The following is a 24453-nucleotide window of genomic DNA, read 5'->3' on the forward strand; positions in this document are numbered from 1 at the left end:
AAGCTAAGGCTGATAAAGAAGAATTGACTTGTCTTAGGTCACACAGCCAGCCAGTGGCAGAGTTGGGAATAGGACCCAAGAGCCCTGATTTTCAAACTAACCATCGGATCTTGAATTTCAGACATTGAATGGCCTGAATAAAGTGCTCTCAGATGAGCTCCACACCAACAACAGTGCACAGTAATTATTCAGCAAGTATTTGAGGAGAACTGGTGAGGCCTCATTTGGAGTACTGTGTCCAGTTTTGGGCCCCACACTACAAGAAGGATGTGGATAAATTGGAGAGAGTCCAGCGGAGGGCAACAAAAATGATTAGGGGGCTGGAGCACATGACTTATGAGGAGAGGCTGAGGGAACTGGGATTGTTTAGCCTGCAGAAGAGAAGAATGAGGGGGGATTTGATAGCTGCTTCCAACTACCTGAAAGGGGGTTCCAAGGAGGATGGATCTAGACTGTTCTCAGTGGTAGAAGATGACAGAACAAGGAGTAATGGTCTCAAGTTGCAGAGGGGGAGGTTTAGGTTGGACATTAGGAAAAACTTTTTCACTAGTAGGGTGGTGAGGAACAGGAATGCGTTACCTAGGGAGGTGGTGGAATCTCCTTCCTTAGAGGTCTTTAAGGTCAGGCTTGACAAAGCCCTGGCTGGGATGATTTAGTTGGGTTTGGTCCTGCTTTGAGCAGGAGATTGGACTAGATACCTCCTGAGGTCCCTTCCAACCCTGAGATTCTATGATTCTATGAACTGCAAGGTTAGAGAGAATCATGAACTGCTCAGAGACAATTAATGCAGAGAAGCAGCAAAATTCATCAAACATATAAGTGGTTATGACTTATTTACTTGGTCTTAAAAGAGAACAACAAGGACCTGAGTCTCCTCCCTGTCAATAACCCCCCTGCTCAGCCAATCAGGGTAGAGACTGAGGACAAGAAGCTGAGGGTTCTCACCAGAGAGCCCAAAGGATGGCCCAGGTCACCGGTGGGGATCACTGCCCAAGCACTATTTCAGCCCGACATTTTTGGGTGGACCTCCCACAGTGGGAGCTGCCGAGCACTCCCCCGCAACACACACACACGCGCGCACACACACACACCTCGCTCCTGGTGTTGGGAGGGGAACAGGAGAAAGGACAAAAGAAGCAAGAGACAAAGAGAAAGGAGGAAGGGATGGATGGAGGAAAAGGTGAAACAAAAAGGACAAACCCTAATGACCCCAGTGATTCTAAGGGACAAAATCCCAGGTGCGCAATAAAATTCTGCCTGCTTAAGCTCGTGTTTTCCATGCCTAGAATTCAACGGTCACCAGATGGATCAGACTGAACAGGTTTCAGACCTCGAGGAGGCTCTTACCTTCTAAACAGGGACGTCTGTTTTCTAGTAAAATCACGAAAAGGGAAGGAGAAAACTCAAAAGAGGTTCCTCCTGGCACTCACGTATGTGAACCCGAATACTCTCTCAGTCCTCAAAGAGAGACCTGGAGAAGGAGACTTGCTGAAGCAAAGCCACAGGGGTCTCTGAGGTTTCCCTGGCCCCTTGCCCCTGTCCTGCCTGGCTGATGTCAGCATCTCTCTGTGAGGTCACCACCTCCCCACCAATAGTCTTTGACCAATAGTCTGAGGTCCTGCAAAAGGCCTTTGTGATGTCACTGCCACACCCCTCCCTTGCTGGGCTAATGTCCTGCCCCTGGCCAGGCACTGTGGAGGTTTGAGCTACTCCCTGTGGATCACCCCACTCAAGGAGCATTTGTTCTAGGAAGCAAGCCGGTAGTTTTGGATCATCTGCACATTTTGTCACTTCACTGTTTATTAGATCGTTTATGAATATGTTGACTAGTACTGGTCCCAGTACACACACCACTAGTTACCTGTTTCCATCCTGAAAACTGACCATTTATTCCTACCCTTTGTTTCCTGTCTTTTAACCAGTTATTGATCCACATGAGGACCTTCCGGAGGTGAAAAATCAGGTATTTTTAGCACTTTGGTTTTTTTATGACAACATATTGTTAAAAATTTTTGGGGGTGTTTTCTGAGTTTACACATGTGAGTTTGTCTTGCTGGAGGATTGTTTTAAAAGCTGGGTTTCTTCTGTTTGTTATGACTCTTTTCAACAATATGAGGGATGAATGCTTTTTGGACTGAGGGTCTGTTTGGGAGATGGTTGGTTGGGGGGGGGGGGTTGTGTGTGGGGGGGACACACAGATTGGTAATATTTGAGGTCACATGTATATCAATAACTGGTTGAGTTACACAGACTTCTCCCCTCCCAGGCTACGTTCCATGTATCTTGACTGAGCCTGTCGCCCATCATCCCAGAGCTGAAGCCTGAGCCCCACCGCACGTGGGGAGGAGGGGAACTCCCACTGGTTGCCGGCTCCTGCCGTGTTTATGACTCCGGAAGGGGGTAGGGACCAGCCCCTGCAGGCAGCCCGGGGGAAGAGCCGCTGCTTTGCTGCCCCCGACTCCCCCTCAGTTACAGCCCAGGAGGCTGTGGCCACAATAAAAGCCCCTGGTGGCCACACTTGAGAAATGCTGGAGCTTCACAGTAAACAAATCCCAGCAGGTTTATCACACCCTGTCCCCCACCCTGGGGATTTCCTGCCCTCTCCCACCCAGACCAACCTTCCCGGAAGTTCCCACCCCCTGTGTATTTACTGCCCTTTCTCCCCGCCAAGGGAACCCGCCAGCAACTCCCTGATAATCCCTCCCTCAACTGGCTCCACTGCAGCCATTTCCCTTCCCTGGCCCCTGGGAGGACGGAATGAGCTGGAGCAAAACATGGATGTTGCGCTGCAGCCTGTTAGGGCAAAAAGGGCAACTGGGAACATGTCAGAACAGGAAATAATTTCCCAGCACAATTCCCCCCAGGCTCTTTCCCTGCACACGGATATTCCAGCTCATCCTGCATGGGACAGAAACATTTAAATCTAGGGCTGTCAATTAATCACAGTTAATTTACGCAATTAACTTTAGAAAAATCATAATTAATCTCAGTTTTAATCACACTGTTAATAGAATACCAATTGAAATTTATTATATTTTGTTTTTCTACATATTCAAATATATTTATTTCAATTACAACATAGAATACGAAGTGTACAGTGCTCACTATATATAGTTTTATTGCAAATATTTACACTGTAAAATATAAAGTACTGTAGTGCAATCTCTTTATCATTAAAGTGCAACTTGCATATGTAGATTTTGTTGTTGTTGTTGCAGAAGTGCACTCAAAAAGAAAACAATGCAAAACTTTAGAGTCCAGTCAGTCCTACTTCTTGTTCAGCCAATCGCTAAGACAAACAAGTTTGTTTACATTTACTGGAGATAATGCTGCCCGTGTCTTATATACGTCACCTAAAAGTGAGAACAGGCTCTCTCATGGCACTTTTGTAGCCAGCATTGCAAGGTATTAACGTGCCAGATATGCTAACAACCATATGCCTTCATACTTCAACCACCATTCCAGAGGACATGCTCCATGCTGATAACGCTTGTTAAAAAAATAATGCATTAATTTGTGACTGAAGACCTTGATGAAGAACTGTATGTCTCCTGCTCCATGGTTCTATCCGCATTCTGCCATATATTTCATTTTATGGCAGTCTTGGGTGATGCCCCAGCACATGTTCACTTTAAGAACACTTTCACTGCAAATTTGACAAAAAACACACAGAAGGTATAATGGGAGATTTCTAGAGACAGCTACAGCGCTCGAGCCAAGGTTTAAGAATCTGAAGAGCCTTCCAAAATCCAAGAGGGACGAGGTGTGAAACATGTTGTCAGAAGCCCTCAAAGAGCAACACTCTGATGCAGACACTGCAGAACCTCAACCACTAGACAGGAAAATCAATCTTCGGTGGGTGGCATCTGACTCAGATGAGGAATATGAATGTACTTTGGCTCGTTATTGAGCAGTACCTGTCATAAGAATGTCCCTGGCCTCTGATTGCTAGAAGCTGGGAGGGGAGAACAGGGGCTGGAGCTCTCCATGGCTGCCTGGTCTGCTCACTCCCTCTGAAGCCCATAGCCAGGGCCAGCCTTAGGGGTGGGTGCCACCAGGGAATTGCCCAGGGGTAGCGTCACCCCCGGACAGACCTGAATGAGTCCTTCCCCCAGCCCCCCCCCGCTGTGCCCGCCCCCAAAGCCCCGCCCGGTCACTGCCCACCCCCGTGTGGGGGCACCAGCACTGTGCCGGGTCGTGATGGGAAATTGTCCAAGCTGGCCCAGGAGAGACGTGTGTGTCCCTGCTGCCCCCTGCTGGTGGGGCTGAGCCCCGCTCTGTGTGTGTGTGTGTGGGTGGGTGGGTGAGACACTGTTTGTATCCAGTAGGAAATGGCTTTGCAGCAAGTGACACTGACACACACACACACAGACTTACAAAGGGACTCACACAATCCCAAGAACACTCACACACAACACACCCAGAGGGACATGCTAGCCCAACCCCAAAGAGAGAAACAATCACACCCCCAGCCGCACTCACAATCACCCCCCCACACCACAATATTCACAATCGTGCACAGACACACAACTGCACACAGTTCACTCCCACTGCTCCCAACACAAGGACCTCCTGCCCCACACAGCGTGTGCCAAGGCCTGTGGAACTCACTGCCACTGGACAGCTACCAATGAGAATGATCTCCTCGTGTTGGATCATCTCCTTGGCCCCCCACTCCCTTTCAGGGCGCGCTGTGCGGCATGGCTGGGGATTGTGTAATGGCCCAGCACCAGGCAATGCAGAACGGACACCACACGCCCTGCCCTGCCTCACCTGAGCTGCTCTCCAGGTGCATCGGAGCCCAGTGCCTGCACCTTGGCCCTCCTGCCCCACAGGGGGTGAGCTGCAGCCTCTGCCACACTTCACAGAGGGGAGAAGGGTCAGGCCAGCCAGCCCTTGTAAGATGGGGAAATCACCACCAGGGTCAATGGTATGGGGGCTGTGACATACAGAGAAACGGTTGTCGCGCCGGCAGAAGGCAGCAGAGCACACACACACACAATTGCAAACATACACGAACACACACCTTCACTGCACCTCACCCACAGCTGCTGCCCTGGGTCAGTGAAAACCCAGAGTTCACCTCTCACTTCCCGGGGGGAAAGCCCCTTTCTCCCTCCTCTGTCTGGCCACATTGCTGGCCACTTGCCGTTCCCCCCTGTCACTGCTCTGCTGGCCACCCTCTCTGCTCTGGGACGTCTTGTGGTCCCACCAGGAGCGGGGCAGGCTCCCTAAAAGCAGGGCCGCCCAGAGGATGCGGGGGCCTGCGGCAAAGCGGGGGAGCGGACATAAAAAAACACGCCTCCCGCTGTGGCGCTTGTACTCACTGGGCGGCGTCCGAGTCTTCAGTGGCGGCGGGTCCTTCACTCGCTCCGCGTCTTCGGCAGCACTGAAGGACCCGCCGCTGAAGTGCTGCCAAAGACCCGGATCACCGCCCGGTGAGTAAAAATTAAAAAGGTGCCTTGTGGGAACTTGGCAGATAAGTATGTGAGAGCTGAAGTGTTTAGACTTCAAGGTCGAGGCTAGTTTTTATCTGCTGGTAGGCAGTAAATAGGATGATAAGTCAAACAGGTGTTAGGATGATAATTACCCTATGGGGTTACAGCTGCGGCTGTGTAAATTTTTGTTAACCAATTAGCAATTGCTTGCTTGCCTGCTTCAAGAGTATAAAGATGTATGCTGGAAAGAAATAAAGGACCTTTTGCTGCCAATCAAACTGACTGAAGAGCTTTGCTCATATACGCCTGCGATGCAACAAATGGTGACCCCGACGTGATTGAATGAGGATAGTGTTGGTGGCCTGAACTGAAAGGAGGAAAAGGAGGCGCACCTGAGTCTCAGTGTCGAGCGGCTAGGAGCCGCAGGGCGTCCGAAAAGAGGGGCGCACCTGAGCTCAGTGTCGAGCGGCGGCTGCAGGGCGTCCGAAGAGAAGGGCGCACCTGAGTTCAGTGTCGAGCGGCTAGGAGCCGCAGGGCGTCCGAAAAGAGGGGCGCACCTGAGCTCAGTGTCGAGTGGCAAGCCGCAGGGCGTCTGAAAAGGGAGGCACACCCCAGCCCAGAGGTGAGCAGCTAATATGGGAACCACTGCATCAGCGGAAGAAAGGACGGTGCATGAATGTTTGATGCGCATCGCGGAGCGGCAGGGAGAGAAGCTCCCCTCTAATACGTTATCCCGTCTGCTGCGGTGGGGACGGAGAAGGGGACTTTCTGTTCAACCAAGTACAATTTTTGATAAAACTGTTTGGGAGCGGCTAGGCTCCGAGCTTTGGAAGTCGGTGGCTCAGGGCGATAAGGAGGCCTTCTCCCTGAGTCCAGTATGGAATAAGGCGAAGGAGATAGTAGAAACTCTCACGGCCGAGGCAGGAGTGCAGGCGGCCCTTTCTGAGCTTTGCCGCCCAACGCCCGGAATGCCTTCTGTGTTGCCGGTTGGAGCCAGAGAGTTTTTCGGTGGTGAGGACACGGTGATACCTTTGGCTTCCAACCCCTACCCTATGGATGATGTTGCCCCTGCTACGGCCCCACTACCCTCCAATGTGGCTATCGGCCCCGACATGATTGATCCTGCTACGGTCCCGTTACCCCCCGATACGCCCGAGCCTATGGAGACAGCCTTGCCGTATGCACCCCCTCCAAAGCCATGCCGTGTCCACGGGGCCTGGGGGTGCCACGATTGCGGGGGGACAGAGGAGGCTCGGGTGGAACATGTGCCATCGAACCCATATCCCGATTTGACTACGTTTACTCAGTTTACTCAGTCTGATGCCTTCTATAAGGAGATGGAGCGCCAGGGTCGACAGCTGCAGCATATATGTGACAAGTTGGACCAATTGGAAAGTCTTCCACCTGGATCATCGCGATCGCATCTTCACAAGCGCTTTCATTCGACTCGCCCCCCCGCCCCACCTGGCCCCGGGGACCCTCCAACTGGGGACCCTCCGGATCCGGTACAGCGCTGGCATGGGGTTTTAAGAGAAGCCATCCTTGAAGGTCTAACACCTGAGGCCTTTCCGGTGATTACGCCAGACCCTCAACACCCTAATTATAGACGGTGGGCCCTTTGGACTGGAAGTTGATCCGTGAGGCACAGAAATCGATCATGGCTTATGGACTAGATAATCCGTATGTACAGTCTATCATTGAACAGGTATTTGCTGGCCAAGCAATGTGTCCGTATGATGCGATTAAGCTAGCTGACATGCTTCTTACACCTACACAGAAATTGTTGTGGAAAGATGATTGGGCTAAGAGAGTTGACTTGGCTCTTGTCCGCAATTTGGATTTACCGGATGATGATCCTCGGCGCGGGCCACTGCTGATATGTTTTTGGGAGCCGGTCGCTTGTTGACCCGCATTTGCAAGCCCGCCTCGATCCCCGGATCCTGCAGCAGTCGCAGGAACTGGCTTTGGCTGCCTTTAAAGCGGTGCCCCAGATGGGAAAGCCGAGCCCTCCCTACGCTAAAATTATGCAAGGCCCATCGGAACCGTATTCCACCTTTTTGGATCGCCTTCGAGAGGCTATTGATAGATCTCCTAATCTGACGCCAGAGGCCAGAACTGCAGTTGGACTTGATCTTGCAACCCAGAATGCAAATCCCACTTGCCGCCGTATATTAGCCACCTTGCCCAAGACTGTGACCCTGATGGAAATGATTGAGGCATGTGGTAGGGCCGCTATGCTTGAGGAGACGGATAAGGCAGCAATTCATGCTAAGGCACAGGCCTCTGCACTGGCCGTGGCGTTACAACCCCTGCTCGGGCGACAGCGGGGGGCTAGAAAACCGACCCGGCCAGCCGGCCCTGTTTTGTTGCGGAAAACCCGGCATTTCCGGCGGGACTGCCCTATGCAAAATGAGCAGCGGGCCTCTGATGTGTTACCTGAAGCTGCAACTGGCGCTTGCACACGATGTGATAAGTTTGGACATCGCGCCGACTGTTGGGCGCATAAGAAGGATGGAACACCGCTGCCGGAACGGATCACGGAGCGCCCTCGGAGGAGCGCGACGACACAAGTGCCTCCACCCGCCAACCCGCTGCCTGGAACACCTCCCGAGCAACCTGCGTGGCAGTGCCGGAGTGGATTTGGCCACAGCGACAGATGTAGTTTTAGAGACTGACGAGGTTCAAGTTCTTCCTTCCAACACCGATGGTCCATTAGGATTTGGCCTGAGTGCCCTTTTGATTGGCCGCTCGTCAACATCAAAACAAGGTATTTTTGTTTTGCCTGGCCTTATTGATGCCGACTATACGGGGAATATTGGGATAATGGTACGTGCCCTTTGTCCCCCTGTGACTATAACTGCTGGTACACGTCTTGCTCAGTTAATACCTTTCAAGGGATGTGTGCCCCGATCGACCCCGATTGACCGCGGGTCTCGAGGGTTTGGATCCACTGGCCCTCCCCAAACTGCCTTTGCTATGGACATCACTTTGCGCAAGCCCACCCGAACCGCTCGGCTTCAGGGATCCGATGGGCGGCAGATCACTCAGGAAGCTTTTATTGGGGATGCAATGCAGAGTGGGGTAACTGAGGCACCTGGGACGACAGAGGTAGAAGATCCTGTGTTTACCTTGGAATCAGAGCCCACTGAAGCGGTTGCAGCTGAGGCCCCCATGCAGAATGATGTAGGAGATGCGCCATCTAACCTAGTATCAGAATGCCCAGGGGCAGTTGTAAATGGGGCCCCTCTACAGAGCGCCATGTGTCCTCAAGAACTGCCTGTGTGTGGAAAGGGAGACGAAGAGGAGCAAGAGAATTTAGCTGTGCAGCTGGCAGATACTGGCTCACCCATTTTTAGTATTGAAAGCTCTGGGGCTCAAAAAACATTTGTGCCTGTTACAGCTGCAGCAATTGAAGAACAAATCATTGCAGAAACTGTAACATCTATGGAAACCTCAGCTGAAACTTTAAAGCCTTTAGAAGCAGTGCCTGGAAAACTATTTCCTGAACTAGTCCAAGATATTACCACTGCTCATTCAGGATTTGAGGCTGCAAACAGTAGGACTGAAGAAACTGCAACAGTGTCAGTATTAGAGATGACTGCTGCAATGGTGGATGGAATGACTGAGAAAGCAACAAGATGTACACACCCTGAGCCCCTGGAGGACAACTGCTTGTTAGCTGTGCCAGGATCCTTTTTGTTTGATCCTCCCTGAATGATTTAATTGATTGAAATAATTTTTGCTTTGCCTGAATGTATAGGATGATATCCTGATAATTTCCCCCGTAGAACTTGAACCACGATGGTGGTGGACCAGAAGAAAAAACACTCACATCATTGATATTGCCAATGTCTAGAAATTCCTGACTAAAAGGGCATTGAGAACTGACCCTGGTAAAGAAGCAAAGAATTGCACACTGGCAGGAAAAAATGTGGGACTCCTGCTAAAAAATGTGGTATTGATTGGATTTTGGGGTTTATTTTACAGGCTGCGCCCTGTGTTGTGGAATTTTTTTTAGCATGTATTGCCCTCCCTAATTGGATTGTAAATGGTATTACCCCCCCCCCCATTACTACCCCTGTTTTTTAGAGCCTAATTGTTTTTTGTTTTTAAAGTTTGAGAAAACTCAGCCAAAAGGTTTGTTGAGTATTCTCAAAGGGGGGGGGGAGTTTATGGTGTTATTTAGGCATAAATTTAGGTAATTTGGGAGAATGGCTTTGAATTTATGTGACCCAAAATACCTTTATGTAAAGTGCTTTGGATCGGGCCCAGGCAGGCACGCGATAGATAGAGAACTTGAAGAGGAAAAAAGGATCGGGGCCAGGCGGCGGGCAACAGACAACAAGCTTGGAATACTGGTTGATAACCTTGAGGGTGTAGTTGATAGAAAAGGTAATTAACTACTAGCGAGTAATGTTAGGCAGAGTACAAAGTTAACTCTGTGGTTGCTGGAGGGAATAGCAGTTGAATTTTGTAAAGATGCTAAAGAGAAAAGTTTTTGGTGTTTTTGAAATGTTTGTAAATAAATTTAAGCAAAGAAATTAGTTTGCAATTGTTTGGTCATAAATAATTTTGTTGCATTAGTTGAAGATTGTATATTGTGTTATGTTATTGTAATTGTATTAGGCTAAGGGTATATAAGAGGTGATTTTGGTCGGGTGTGATAAAAGGTAGAAGTTAATAGTAAGAACCCTTAAGCTGTGAATAGCTTTGAATTTAGAAGTAAGCCAAGATGCAATTGTATTACTGTAAATGATTTAATTGATGAAGTGATTCTGTTTTGTCTGAAATTAATAAGGGTATTTGTGTATTTTAAGTAATGATTGATTGCCCAGTAGGGGTATATTTGTTTTTGTATTTTAGATAATTGAGGAATATGGATGTTAGCTGCTTAGTACTTGATATACCATGCATTTGTTTACAGAGTTAAATTTATGTTATGTGTTTTATGTTTGTTTGTTTGTTTCTTTGTTTGTTTCTGGCCAGAATTGTTTTTTGCGTTTTATGTGGTTTATGTTGTGTTTTTCTAGGACCCCCCCCCTCCCTCAGTGTCAGTTTGATCACCTGACATCTGAGGGATGATTTGGTAATAGAAGTTTGCCACAAGTTGGTGTGCTATAGAGAAGGGGGGAATCCTGTAGAATTTACACCATTTATTTGTTGTGCTTTGTTTTTGTTTGGTGTTGTTGGGGTTATGTTAAGAATTGCATGGTTATATAGGTTGGTTTTATAAAGTTTTAATTTTGGTTTGTGATAGATTGTAGTGTTATGATGTTATGAGTTGGGAATGTTTTGCTTATGCCTTTTTTCTTTTTTTTATTTTTTTATTTTGAGAAAAGGCGGGAGATGTGGGAACTTGGCAGATAAGTATGTGAGAGCTGAAGTGTTTAGACTTCAAGGTCGAGGCTAGTTTTTATCTGCTGGTAGGCAGTAAATAGGATGATAAGTCAAACAGGTGTTAGGATGATAATTACCCTATGGGGTTACAGCTGCGGCTGTGTAAATTTTTGTTAACCAATTAGCAATTGCTTGCTTGCCTGCTTCAAGAGTATAAAGATGTATGCTGGAAAGAAATAAAGGACCTTTTGCTGCCAATCAAACTGACTGAAGAGCTTTGCTCATATACGCCTGCGATGCAACAGTGCCTCTAGCCAGGGAAGGGATTCTTGGCCAGGGCTTGTGGGGCAAATTGCCCCACTTGCCCCCCGCACTTGCCCTGCCTAAAAGTAGCGGCCACCAGAGCCCAAACAGTAGCCCCACCCCTTCCACTCGAGGCCACGCCCCTGCCCCACCCCTTATTCCCAAGGACCCAGTCTTACGCTGCTTCTTCGCCCGAGACCCCGCCTCCCGCTCACTGCTCTCCACCCCTCCCCCCCGCACTCGTCCTTACGGTCATTACAAAGTGGCAAGGCAGAGCCCTCCCATTTTTAAAAGCCGTGGGGTGTTGTTCCCCCCTGTTCAGGCACCCCTGGGGCCCTGCACCTCACACAGCTCTCCCTGATTTCAGCTGTTAGTGAGGGAGCCTCACTGCTAGCGCAGACTGGGCAGTTTCTTGCATGAGAGACACTGTCCCAAAGCAGGACTAATGCTTAGAGCTGGTTCTCAGTGATTTCAGATCTGTTGGTCTGCAGCAAGACTCTCCATTGAGTCTGAACCAGCTCTGTTATTACACAGGGAAGAACAAAAGGGTCAAATGGGGCCTGGAACCCTTAAGAAGAATCCACCCCACCAAGTACAACACTTGTCGTTACCTGCTCTCAACTCCACTGAGGATGTTTTGGGGTCACGCCTCGCCTGTATCAACCTAGGGGTTTTGGAGAATCCCAATTAACAAGTGCTCCAGTGGCGCAATTGGTTAGCGCATAGTACTTATAGGGCAGTGCTGAGAGGAGCTATGCTGAGGTTGTGAGTTCAAGCCTCACCTGGAGCACTGGTTTTCATTAACCAAGTGGTGTCACCCCCTCATTTGGCCTGTGGGATGTAGAATTCCAGCCCTGGGGACCCTCAGGAAATGCCCCCTTCACTTATTACCTCCTCTCCAGGTCAGAATCTACCATCCTTACTCCCCACCAGCCCCTGTGCCAGGATCCCTCAAGCAGAGCCTGGAGTCCTGCCCCTGGCATCTGTACTATTGACAAAGACTAAGTGACAGGGACGAAACACTCAAATCCCGCCTGGTGCGGGGAGCCAGGTTTGTTCTTCAAATTCTGTCATTTGTACATTTCCAGGTCTGGGAATGTCCCACAACAGCATTTAATGGGAAGCTGCCTGCAGAACAGTGACACTGCACAGAGCTCCTGTGGAGGAGGGGTGGGAATTAGTAACATTTTGAGGATTGTTTGGAAAATGAGCCTTTGCTGACAAGGTTTGTCTCTGTTCATATTTCACCTTCAGGTGTTATGTTGAGGGATCTTTAGTGTATTTTCGTGAGATTACCGTATTTTTCCGTGTATAAGACTATACTTTTTCCTAAAATCCTTAGCCTAAAAATTGAGGGTAGTCTTATACACGGAAGTAAGCCTCCTGTTCCCTGCCCTCTGACCCCCCCAACCCCTATCCATCCCCCCCACCCCGGAACTCCCCTGCCCTCTCTCCAACACCCCCTCCCTGCCCCCTTACCGTGCTGCCTGCACGTGGCTGGTGGCGCTACTATCCATCCGCGGCTGGAGCTCGGAGCGCGGGGCCGGGCAGTGTCCGGAGCCGGGCATCCGGGTAGGTGGGGTCGCGGCCGCCGCAGTGCCCGGACCGCACTACCGGAGCCGGGCAGCTGGGGACGCGGGGAGCCGGGGAGCGGGCGGCTGGGGAGCCAGGGAGCCGGGCGGCTCCCCGCGTCCCCGGCTGCCCGGCTCCGGTAGTGCGGTCCGGGCACTCGGCGGCTGGGGACCGGGGGAGCCGGGGAGCCGGGCGGCTGGGGACGCGGGGAGGGGAGCCAGGCGGCTGGGGAGCCAGGCGGCTCCCCAGCCGCCCGCCTCGGCTCTCGCGTCCCAGCTGCCCGGCCCGGTAGTGCGGTCCGGGCACCGCGCGGCTAGGGACTGGGGGAGCCGGGCGGCTGGGGAGCCGGGGAGCCGGGCGGCTGGGAGCCAGGCGGCTCTCAGCCGCCCGCTCCCGGCTCCCGCGTCCCCAGCTGCCCGGCCCGGTAGTGCGGTCCGGCACCGCGGCAGCTGGGGACTGGGGAGCCGGGGAGCCGGGCGGCTCCCCAGCCGCCTGGCTCCCCACCTCCCCGCGTCCCCGGCTGCCCGGCTCCGGTAGTGTGGTCCGGGCACAGCGGCGGCTGGGGACCGAGGGAGCCGGGCGGCTGGGGACCGAGGGAGCCGGGGAGACGGGGAGCCGGGCGGCTGGGGACGCGGGGAGCTGGGGAGACGGGGAGCCGGGCGGCTGGGGACCAGGGAGCTGGCGGCTCCCGCCTCCCAGCCGCCTGGCTCCCGGCCCGGTAGTGCGGTCTGGGCACTGCGGCGGCTGGGGACGCGGGAGCCGGGCGGCTGGGGACGCGGGGAGCCGGGCGGCTGGGGACGCGGGGAGCCGGGGACCCGGGGAGCCAGGCGGCTGGGGACGCGGGGAGCCGGGCGGCTCCCCGCCACCCCGGCTCCGGTAGTGCGGTCCGGGTACTGCAGCGGCTGGGGACACGGGGAGCCGGGCGGCTGGGGACCGGGAGAGCCGGGCGGCTGGGGACCGGGAGAGCCGGGGAGCCGGGCGGCAGGAGTCGCGCGGCCGGGGAGGGACGCGGCAGGAGCCGGGCAGGGCTGCCGCCGGAGACCAGCCGGGCGCACGGCCCTCGTCCTTCCCTCTACCCCTACCTCCGCGTCCTCTTCCTGGGCCTGAGCAGCAAAGTCGGGGGGGACAGCTGCAGTGCGGCTGGAGGGAAAAGAAAACAAAACAAAAAAACCTGGGGCATGGCCGGAGCGGCAAAGCAGGGGAGAAAAAAAAACAAAAACCTGAATTTGGGGTTAGAAAAGTGGGGGCGTCTTATACATGGGGGCGTCTTATACATGCAAAAATACGGTAATAACTATCTCCTCAACTTTATTTACTCAACTCAAAAATTGGTCACTTGATTTTTGCATCTCCATGTGAAAATACAACTGACGTGTGGCTTTCTGCAGGGGGTCGTGATGTTAAAGTTGGGGAATTCAGTCTCTGTACTTCTGGGGGGGTGGGTTGCTTTTTTACAGCTGCCTCACTGCCAGGCACACCGGGCTGTTAGCTGCACCCACGGTCCTTGCCAGGGGCCCCTGCTGAACCCTGGGCGGCTGCACTGCAGGGCTGGGGTGATTCTGCAGGTGGAGAAGCTGCTGTGGAGCAATGTAGAGCAGGTGCAGGAAGGAGACGGGGTCACTATTCTCATTCTGAACTGCACCGTTTTCCAAATTTGGGACTAGATTCATAGACTTAAGGTCAGAAGGGACCATTATGATCATCTAGTCTGACCTCCTGCACAATGCAGGCCACAGAATCTCTCTCATCCACTCCTGTAACAAACCCCTAACCTATGTCTGAGTTATTGAAGTCCTCAAATTGTGGCTTAAAGACCTCAAGGTGCAGGGAATCCTCCAGCAAGTGACCCGAGCCCCATGCCACAGAGGAAGTCGAACGTCTGAGAACAATTCTAGGGGAAGGTGAACGCAGAGCAATGACACTGGAGATGCCCAGACCTCCAATAGGGGCAGTGTGGCAATTACTTACTAATGGGAAGATCATTTGTGAAATTAGTCGTCACTGACAAGGTTTGTCTCTGTTCCTATTTCACGTTATGGTGTTAGTTAGAGGAATCAGTACAGATTTTTACTATATTAATTAAACACTTAATTTTATTTAATCAAGCCAAAAACTTAGTATCACTTATTTTTTCTCTGTCCTAGCAAGAATGAATTGAATTTTGTGACTTTCTGGAAAGTGCAGCGAGATTAAATGTGGGAAATTCAGTCTCTGTGTTTGTGAGCTGATGTTTTCCTCTCACAGGTCAGTGCCTGCATTGAAATACCAAGAGGGATCTAAGGGCTGGTGTACGCTGGGCACTGAACTGACAGAGCAATGTCTCCCAGGGTGTGACCCCCCCATCAAACCCATATAGTTAAGGTGACCTAAGCCCGGGTTAGATAGTGCTAAAGAAAAGGAAGAATTGTTCTCTCCATGCAGCTATTACATTGATGGGAAAATCCCTCCAGTCACTGTCTACTCCAAAGTGCTATAGCAGCACCACAGCAGCATTTTAAGTGTAAACAGAGTGAAACTAGATTTATCTCCAGTTCGCACTGTGGATGCTCAGGCACTAAGACTACAATAATAACAACAGCAGCACAGCGCTTGCGTAGTTGGCAGGATTCGAACCTGCGCAGGGAGACCCCAATGGATTTCTAGTCCATCGCCTTAACCACTCGGCCACAACTACTTGATATGCAGCCATTTCACTGCATGATGATTTTGTTCTCACTGAATTGTCACTTTAAATTGTTTGCTCAGACCAGCTTCCCCAGCACACTCACGGCTGCGCATGAGTGTAAGTGTGTCCTTGGGTGAACAGCGAGAATTCCTGCCCATTTCCTTTCTGGCTGGAGCATGATGGGAGTGAGTTTGTGTTAATGACATTGCTGTAGATTGTTGTTCATTCCCCACTCTGACAATTCAGACAGTCCCTTTCCTAGTCAAATCTCCAGCACATCGTTCCAATAGCAGGTGGCTGGATTTCTCTGGGGCACTGAAATTTTTCAGGGGGCTGGTGCATGAACTCAGCCTTGCATTCCACCCTTGATGTTTCATGGACTAACAACAGCAGCAGAAAGAAAGAGCGGAGCCAATATCTCCCTGGCAGGGATGCAGGTGCCATGACCCCTCTGTCTGACCATCGCATTGCAGGAGAGAAAGGTTCACTGGCATGGAATGCCCTGGCTCAGACCAGAGACACAGGGAGATTTTGCTGTTTATGGATCTGTGCAAAGGAAATTTTGTCTCTGTGTGAAACTGAGGTCAGAAATGAAATGTCCACACGGTGGCCCAATGCTCTAGGGAATGTGGGTGAAGGACTCGGGCTGAGAAATGATTTAACAGGGGTTTGTTTCAATTTATTGCCCTGATTAAAATCTATGGCTAAAAGGCAGCCACTGTTGTTAGTACTTGTACCTGTGTAGGGACACCCCAGTGGGTGTCAAGTCCATTGTCTTCACCAGGGGCAGTCGATTATTTTAGCAAATTACAAATTTCTTGGCCAAGGTATAGTCAAGGCCTAGGCTCCAGAGAAAACAATACACTGCTGATAAGAAGAAGTACATCAAAAGATTTTGCAGCCACCATGGGCATAACTATGATGTGTCGTGTTTCACTCTTTATACCTGGTGCCACCTCCTTTCCCTTTAGCCTTGTAGTTGACCAAGGGCAAAGCTGAACATCTCCTCAGCTACCAGGGAGTGTTTATGTCCATTCCTGCGAGCTATACAGGGGTTTGATGTTGCTGCTTTCAGTCCTCCGGCTCTGCTGGGATAAGGAACAATTCAGGCTGTCACTGAACTGAAGGAGGAAGATCAGTTTTTGACAGGCAGAGGGACGCCTCCTCTTCAAGGTGTTTGTCTGGCTGGCAGTCCTGGTTCCCAGGTCTCGCCCGTGGGGCTCCAGCAGTTTTGGGACCAGGTCACTCTCTTGGCCCCACCTGCTCCCCCCCAGGGTCCCGGCAGTGCAGCAGAGCTGAGCAGCACCTGTCTGCTCGCTCCAGTGGCTGCCGGCCCCTCCGCATGGCAGGGCAGGGTGGTGCTGTGCTTCCGCACGCTGCCCCCACCCCGAGCCCCTGCAGCCAATGGGACGCTGTGGGGGTGATGCCTGGGGGCAGCAGTACATGGAGGCCCCCCCAGCCTGCCCCACCTTGGAGCCGCAGGTAAGTGCTGCATCCCTGACCCCCTCCCAGAGCCTGCACCCCCTCCCCCTTCCCACATGTCCCCTCCCGCCTGCCCCCAAGCTCCCGCCCAGAGCCTGCAACCCCACCCCTCCTCCTGTTCCCGCTACCCCCTGCCCCAGCCCAGAGCCTGCACCCTGCACCCAAACTCCATCCCAGAGCCTGCACCCCCGAAACCCCTCCCCCACCCAAACTCCCTCCCAGAGACCAGCCTCTCACCCCTTCTGCACCCAAACTCCCCCCAGAGCCTGCACCCCAATCCCCAGCCCCAACCCAGGTCCTGCACCCTAGATCTCCTCCCCCCACCCAAACTTCCTCCCAGAGCCTTAGGCAGGTGAGGGGCAGAGTTTTGGGGGATGGGTTCTGGGCAGTATGAGTGACATTATTGGCCCATGGGAGGATTAGAGGACTGGCACTGGCCCTGTTCTGGGCTATACAGGACACTCTTTGTTGAGATTATAGATCAGCGGTTGAATGTTTCCCTGCATGATAATGGGTTCCTAATGCCCTCCCTGGTCAGAGCTCCAGCACCTTCTGTACTCGCACCATGAATGTGAAGAACAAGACTCCAGCCCCATCCTTCTTCCCTGGCCGAGGACCAGAGAGATGGGCCCTTCCACCAATCACCCTCTGCCCATCATCCTATCCCAGTCCTGACCTCCAGCCTCACAGCTCTGCTGGTGCCCCTCACTCCCGACCTGCAGCCCCCTGGGCTTCCCCCAGCTCTCATGGTGCCCCTCACTCCCGACCCGCAGCCCCTGCTATCCCAGTCCTGACCTCCAGACTCACAGCTCTTCTGGTGCCCCTCACTCCCGACCCACAGCCCCTGCTATCCCAGTCCTGACCTCCAGACTCACAGCTCTGCTGGTGCCCCTCACTCCCGACCCGCAGCCCCTGCTATCCCAGTCCTGACCTCCAGAATCACAGCTCTGCTGGTGCCCCTCACTCCCGACCCGCAGCGCCCTGGGCTTCCCCCAGCTGTACCGGTGCCCCTCACTCCCGAACTGCAGCCCCCTGGGCTCCCACTGAGCTCTGCAGTCACTGCACTACTGGTGCCCCTCACTCCCGACCCGCAGCCCCTGCTATCCCAGTCCTGACCTCCAGACTGACAGCTCTGCTGATGCCTCTCACTCCCGACCTGCAGCCCCTGTAAAACTGATGAATGAAATTGTTTTTAATTGTTCAGTTTATCCATGTAACTTCTGTTCACCATTCACTACACTTGTCTATATTGTAACTTCTGTTTGCCATATTGTAATTCAAACCCCGTTTTAAAACGCTCACTTCATTTTGTAATAGCTTCCTCCAACCTTCATTTTTGCAAACCCTGCTGTACTCTTATTAGTTTAGGTTAGATGTGTGAATGAGGCATGTGTGGATGATGGAATCAACCTCCAGCCCCAGCCTGTCCTGATGAAATAAAGTTCAAACCCCACCGGCTGAAGATGCAGACAGGAGCCCTAACAAAGTAAGAAGAGGCCACCCTAAAAAGAAAAGGTGCAATAGAAGGAAGATCAATGCCAGGTCCCGGGCTGAAAGTCACGCCTGCAATTGACGGGTGATCGCTCACCAAACCCAGAGGCAGTGACACAGCAAGACCTACAGGCTCTGGATTCAAACTAAAGCCTACAAAAAGGACAGGTGAGATGGGAGACTTTGGAGGGTAACATTCTGCTGCCAACATGGAAGGATGTCGGTGCAGGCCCCACAGAGACCCAGCTCGTCCTTGTGCCCGGCTTTCCTGGCCAGTTACCGCCACAAGCTACGAACCCAAGCTGCAAACTCAAGTCACAAACTCAAGCTGTGTTCAGGGCTGGTAACTATGCAGCAGCTGCAGAACATCTGATGGATGGGGGTGTGTGTGTGTGTGTATAGGTATTAGGTATAATGTGTGTGTGTATAAGGATTAAAATATTAGTTACTGGCCATAAATCGCACTGTTCTCATAATAATTGTGGCGTCTTTGTCTTTCCCTCTGAAAAGCTCCTGTGTAGCTTTGTCTGTCCAACACTTGTGGCTTGTCCAGGCAGGCTCCAAGCAGGGGACACCAGGTGCTGCAGGGCGGCTGCCCCCCAACACCACAGCAGGGGGGCCAGAAGCAGCAGCAGCAGCAGCGGGGTCATAGGGGGCGGGGCGCTGCCATGCGGGGCCCACGTCCCGCTCTCTGGGGCTCCACTCCCTCTGGGGCTACCCTGCCCTGGCTCCTCAGCCTCCTGCCAGGACAGTCCCCCGGCTCTGCCCTCCCAGGTCCCAGCTGGTCCTGGAGGCGGGAGCCCTGGCTGGAGGGACCCTGGGCTGAGGCCCGGCCCAGGAGCCCCACTGCTTACCCCGACCCTGCCAGCGCCCGACCAGCTGGAGGTGAGGGGGGAGTGGGCAGTCAGCACTGGTGGGGGGGTGCCCAGGGCCGGGGCAGTAGGGGTGGGGTGGGGTGCGGTGAGGGAGAGAGCCCAGCACTGGGGCAGCAGGGGTTGTGGGTGGGGGGACACTGGGGGGTGGGGGGTGAGAGCCCAGGGCTGGGGTGGGGGGCACCCCAAATTTTTTTTGCTTGGGGCAGCAAAAAGCCTGGAGCCGGCTCTGCAGGTGGAAGCCCCCACTCTGTGGTCCTGCTGGGGAGCTCAAAGCCAGGTACTTGCCTCAGGTAAAGGAGCTTCCAGAGGACAAGCTGCCCCTGTATAAAGAGAGATGAAAGTACCCATCAAAGGCCAGGATTGAACCAAGGACTTTAAGGTTTTGAAGCTAACGTTCACCCAACCAAGCTACTTTGGCAGCTGCGTAGGACTGTTGGGGTTTGATGCTTCTCTGCCTGGGATGTTTTTGCAGCAGTTGCACACAAAAAGGATGTCATTGTGAGGTGCCCATGAAGACAAGACTCGCTTTTGCCTGCCTTGCTCAGCTTGACTTGCTTCCTCACCCTGTTCCTGCCCTAGTGCCCGGGTTGACCTGGTGGTGGAAGGGGACTGGGGGCCAGTGGCGCGGGGAGGAGGTTGAGCTGGACCCTGAGCTAGACTAGACCCTGGCGGTGAGAGTCTGGCCACCACCTGCCACCCCACCCTGTTGTCCTGGCTTCCCCCACTGGGCATCATTTCGGGAGGGAAGTGGGGCTTCTGCCTCCCCTCCCCGATTTTCACACTGCAGAGGAGTGCGAACAGGAAAACGAACGGCTGCTCCACACCCCCACCGGAGGAACCCGACGCCCTTAGCTGTGGGGAGTAAGAAGTGGCTGTTGGCTGACAGGGCCTGTCCCCCAGGAGCTGGAACAGCAGCTGCCGCCTCCCCCTCGGCTCCAGGCTGTGGGAAATGCTCATTGCCTGGCTGCATGGGCGGCTGCTGCTCCGTGCTCTGGAGAGCGTCTGTATTGCTCTGTCAACCCCCCGTCTTCACTGAGCCAGTCTGGTAAGGTCCCATGTGCCCCCTCCGGCCTGGCAGCTGAGAGTCTGTGCAGACATCGGCCCCTCTGCCAGCCCCACAGGCAGCAGCGGCGCCAGCCCCCCCAGCACCACAGGGGCACTCGATGCACTTCCTGTGGGGAAATGGCTCCTTGGCATCCAGCTGCTGGAGTGAGAGCCAGGAGAGAGCAGTGTCTGGCTCACCGTGGGGGAGAGAAGAGACCTGGTGAGTGCGGATCTCCCTCAGCCTCCCCCGCAAGGCTGGTCAGTTGTATTGTCACTGTGATAGCTGGCCCTAGAGGGGTCAAGGGCCCAGGACAAATCCCCCCTTTCCACCCCAAGCCCTGGCCCCATCCAACCCCCACCCCCCCACCCCTGTCCCATCTCTTCCCGGCCTGCACCTTCCTGCCCCATTACTCTCCCTCCCCCACCTCTTCCTCTCCCTGCTCCTCCCCCTCCCTGCCCAGCGCCTCCTGCACCCCACTGAACAGCTGATCACTGGCAGGTGGGAGGTGCTGAAGGGGAAGAGGAGGAGCTTGTCAGCAAGGCCTGTAGTGGGGCGGGGGAGGGAGGAGTTGGCTGCCAGTGGGCCCTGAGCACCTATTTTTTCTCTGTTGGTTCTGCAGCCCCGTAGCTCCCATGGAGTCGCTCACTTGGCTCCTTTCACACCCTAGAGAGAGGAGCAGAACCAGGGCTATGGCTGATCTATGGGGCACCAGGTGAGTGGCAGAGGCTACAGGTGATGAGAGTTTGCCTGACCCCTCAGGGACACAGTGTGAGGTGGTGTCCCAGGGATCTCTCTGAAAGGAGCAGAACAGGATTTACTTGGGGAGAGAATTGAGAGTGTCTCAGGGGGTTGTACAGAGGTATTGCCTGGGTGAGGGACTGGCTAAAACACAGGCCTTGCTGTGAGCAGGATTCGAACCTGCACAGGGAAACTGTAGTGGATTTTGACTCTAACACCTTAACCACTCAGCCATCACAGCTGTGAGTGTGAAATTTCCCCAGTGCCAGAGAAACTGGTAAAGAATCCCAATGCCCAGGCGTGAAGTCATCTGAACTACAGAATTCCCCCCGCAAACCTGGCTCCCAAGGCACAGGGGGGATTGGGGGTTTGTTCTTTTTGCTTAGCCATGTGCAATCGCACAGAGAGCAGGTTTAAAAGTCTCCCCTCCCACAGAGCGGGAAGGGGAAATGATTCTCAACTTGAAGCCTGATGTTGGGTGACCAGAGGTCCCGATTTTATCGGGACTGTCCCGATATTTGCTTGTTTGTCCCACGTCCTGACCGATGTTTGGTCGGGACACTGGACAAACGAACAATTTTGCCCTCTGCTCCGGCACACAGGCAGAGCCCGGAGGGACACTCGCCCCCGACTCCACCCCTCCTTCCCCATTGGATCCTCCCCAAATCCCGCCCTGGCCCTGCCCCAGCCCCACCCCTCAATGCCCCATTGGATCCCTCCCCAAATCCTCGCCCTGGCCCTGCCCCCAGCCCCACCCCCTCACTGCCCCATTGGATCCTTCCCCAAATCCTCGCCCTGGCCCTGCCTCTTCCCCAAGCAAGCGGCATCCTCCTCCCTCCCAGGTTTGCAGACGGGCCATGGCCATGGCCGGGAGCGCAGCATGGAGGGAGCAGGGCAGCGCAGTGGGGCTGGGGGCAGCACGGAGCAGGCAGGACCCATGTGGGTGGTGGGTGGAGACACACGTGGGGCAGACATCCTCCTGCCGGGAGGACCCGGGCCTGGCTGCCTGGTTCGCCCCTTGCCCGGTAGCTGCAGGAGGGACCTGGAGTGCAGCTCGGCTGCAGAGCTCGGAGCCCAGGCTGGGCCCAGGAGCGAGGGGATGGGGGAGCTGGGGGTGTATCGGGGGTCGGAGCCAAGAATTGGGTGGAGACGGGGCTGTGCCACTGCTGCCTGGTGGTGGTGGGGAGCCTCTGGCGTTTTTTTTTTTAGCTCTGCCGCCGGCTTTTTATTTTTTTGCTCAGCCCCCCGCGTCCCGATATTTCATCTTTGACATCTGGTCACCCCAGCCTGGTGTGAATGAGGATGTCTGGACCAAGGGGCCAGGGACTGGCCTTTGCTAGAGAAACCTCTGTCAAGTTTTAGCCAATTAGGATAAGTCAGCAAATAAGAACAACCTCAGGTATCAGTAACTGCTACAGGTAGCAAAGTCCTACAGGGAGCAGTTTCTGGCACTACACCAGTGCAGCTCTGCTCCCCGGCTCTTCTCGGGCTCCTGCTCTCTCCTTAGCTCTGCCCCACTCTGGCCCAGGCAGTTCCAGCTCCCACGGAGGATGGGACCCCCTGGCCTGGTGACTCCCTCATTACACTGCCTGGCCTGTCAGTGCGGCTAACTTGGAGCTTTGGCCTCTCCCCATTGCCCTGGGGACTTTCAGCAAAGGCAAGACTGGAAGCACCTGGGGCTCATGCCCCAGCCTTTGTGACACCCACCCCCCAACTCCTTTCCGGGGCTCTAGCTGAAGCCAGAGCATCGGCCTGAGCGGCTAAGAAGAGGTTCCAGCCCTGAAGAAAGCAGGACTTGCAGCACAAAGTGAGCACAACCACGAGGGGACTCAAATCCTGAATCATCCGATCCACAGGGAGATGCCTTATCCTTTAGGCCACATGATGAGGGGGTCTAAGCTCTTCTTTGGAAAAGCCGGACACTGTGTTTCTCAGGTCATCTGCTGAGGGGGCCGAGACTCTCTGGGCACAAGAAGTTGAGTTCCCAGCGACACGTGAGACTTAATTCTCTGGAGCCAGGTGCAGGGCTTTGGCAGGGAGGCTCAGGCATGGGGGATTGGGGTGCAGCGGACGGACCGGCTGTCTAGGTGCGGAGATTTAGTCGCACTGAGGCACAGGAGGGAGGAGGAGGAGGAGGAATCCTGCTGACAGGCAGTGGCTGTGCAGAAAAAGAGGAGGGGATCCTGGGACTTTTTTTGCCTCCCTTTTGCCTGCCTGCTCACTCTTGTGCTGAACGGTGAAGGTTTTTTTCAACAAGCCCAGATAGCTCAGTCGGTAGAGCATCAGGCTCTTAATTTGAGGGTCCAGGGTTCAAGCCCCTGTCTGGGTGCTCAGCTTTTAAGTTCCCTTGTGTGCCAGGAGCCAAATTCTGTTCACAGCCACACAGGGATTCCCAGAAGCTGTGGCCATTTCCTGGAAAGGTTCCTTTCCTTAGCAATCAGGAGAGAGGCCACATCCACAGGAGCAGGTGTAGAAAGTGCAGTCTCTGGCTGCCAGGAAGCGCTGTGGGGGCAGGTGCTGAGAAAGCCCAGAGGGGGAGCAGCAGAGATGAGGGGAAGAGAGACAGAGAAGCAATGAGGACAGAGGGCAAGGGTAAAGGGGGCATCTGGTCTGGCTATTGTGGGGAACTTCCCTGGTTTATACACGACCCTGGTGGAATTGGCCAGGGGAAGGATCTGAGTCCCCACCCCCTTACCCAGAGGCTGCCTGACCTCGAGGACTGTTAGGATACAGATATTCAGGCTTGTCTGCAGAGGCCTGTACTTTCAGAATTTAGGTGTATTTTTATCACTTAGCTAGTTATAAAGATATAAAAGAGAGAATAAAAAATCACTGTCTGTCTGTGTAATGGCCTTCTCTTACTGTGACAGTCTGAGGCCTGGTTCTTCGGCTAAGCAGCAAAGGCAGCCATAAGGTGGGAAGTGTATGGTCACATCCTCACATTCCCAACTAGTCACACTGAAATAAGGTGCTATTGGGCTGTGAGGAATACAATCCTGTCCTGATATTCCATCACCTCCAGAGAAAGGGAAACTTAGTTTGGTAGCATCCTGTCTGGCAAGAACTCACTTATCAATAGACGCAGCTGGAAAACCCTTATGTCTGTATAGATGTAGTTGTGAAATCCTCCCTTCTGTATTGTTTTGTATGTTTATTTGCATGGTCTCTGTCTGGGTCTGTGATTGTTTCTGTCTGCTGTATAATTCATTTTGTTGGGTGTAACCAGTGAAGGAGGTGGAATATAACCATGTTACAGTATATTAGGACTGGTTAGTCTAGAGAAGGAGTGAGGGTGCCAGGCGGCGCGGCGGTCGGGGCCGTGTGGTGAGTGTCCCGCTGAAGCGCTGGCCGCCCCCCTTCTCTCTCCCTCCCCTTCCCCCCCCCCACTAGACCGGGCGCGCACTCTGCAGCACAGGGAGTCCACTGGCTCCGGCCACCCTGTGGGGTTTTTTGTTTTTCCTGCTTTGCCGGCCGCGCCGTTGTTTTTCCCCACCCCGGCTTTGCTGC

General features: G+C 53.6%; 1 protein-coding gene and 3 non-coding genes across 4 annotated transcripts in view; 3 read left to right on the forward strand and 1 right to left on the reverse strand.

The window, feature by feature from the left end:
* The window catches only part of LOC120375373 (zinc finger protein 850-like), a 477476-nt gene that overhangs the window by 175312 nt on the left and 277711 nt on the right, over nucleotides 1-24453 (forward strand). The window lies entirely within an intron of this gene.
* TRNAI-UAU lies at nucleotides 11775-11868 on the forward strand. The gene is made up of 2 exons: nucleotides 11775-11812; nucleotides 11833-11868. It is a non-coding gene; the product is annotated as a tRNA-Ile (tRNA).
* TRNAS-AGA lies at nucleotides 15243-15324 on the reverse strand. Its single transcript has one exon. It is a non-coding gene; the product is annotated as a tRNA-Ser (tRNA).
* On the forward strand, nucleotides 23203-23275 carry TRNAK-CUU. The gene has a single exon. It is a non-coding gene; the product is annotated as a tRNA-Lys (tRNA).

This window comes from Mauremys reevesii, linkage group 12, assembly GCF_016161935.1.
Source record: "Mauremys reevesii isolate NIE-2019 linkage group 12, ASM1616193v1, whole genome shotgun sequence".
Lineage (NCBI taxonomy): Eukaryota > Metazoa > Chordata > Testudines > Geoemydidae > Mauremys > Mauremys reevesii.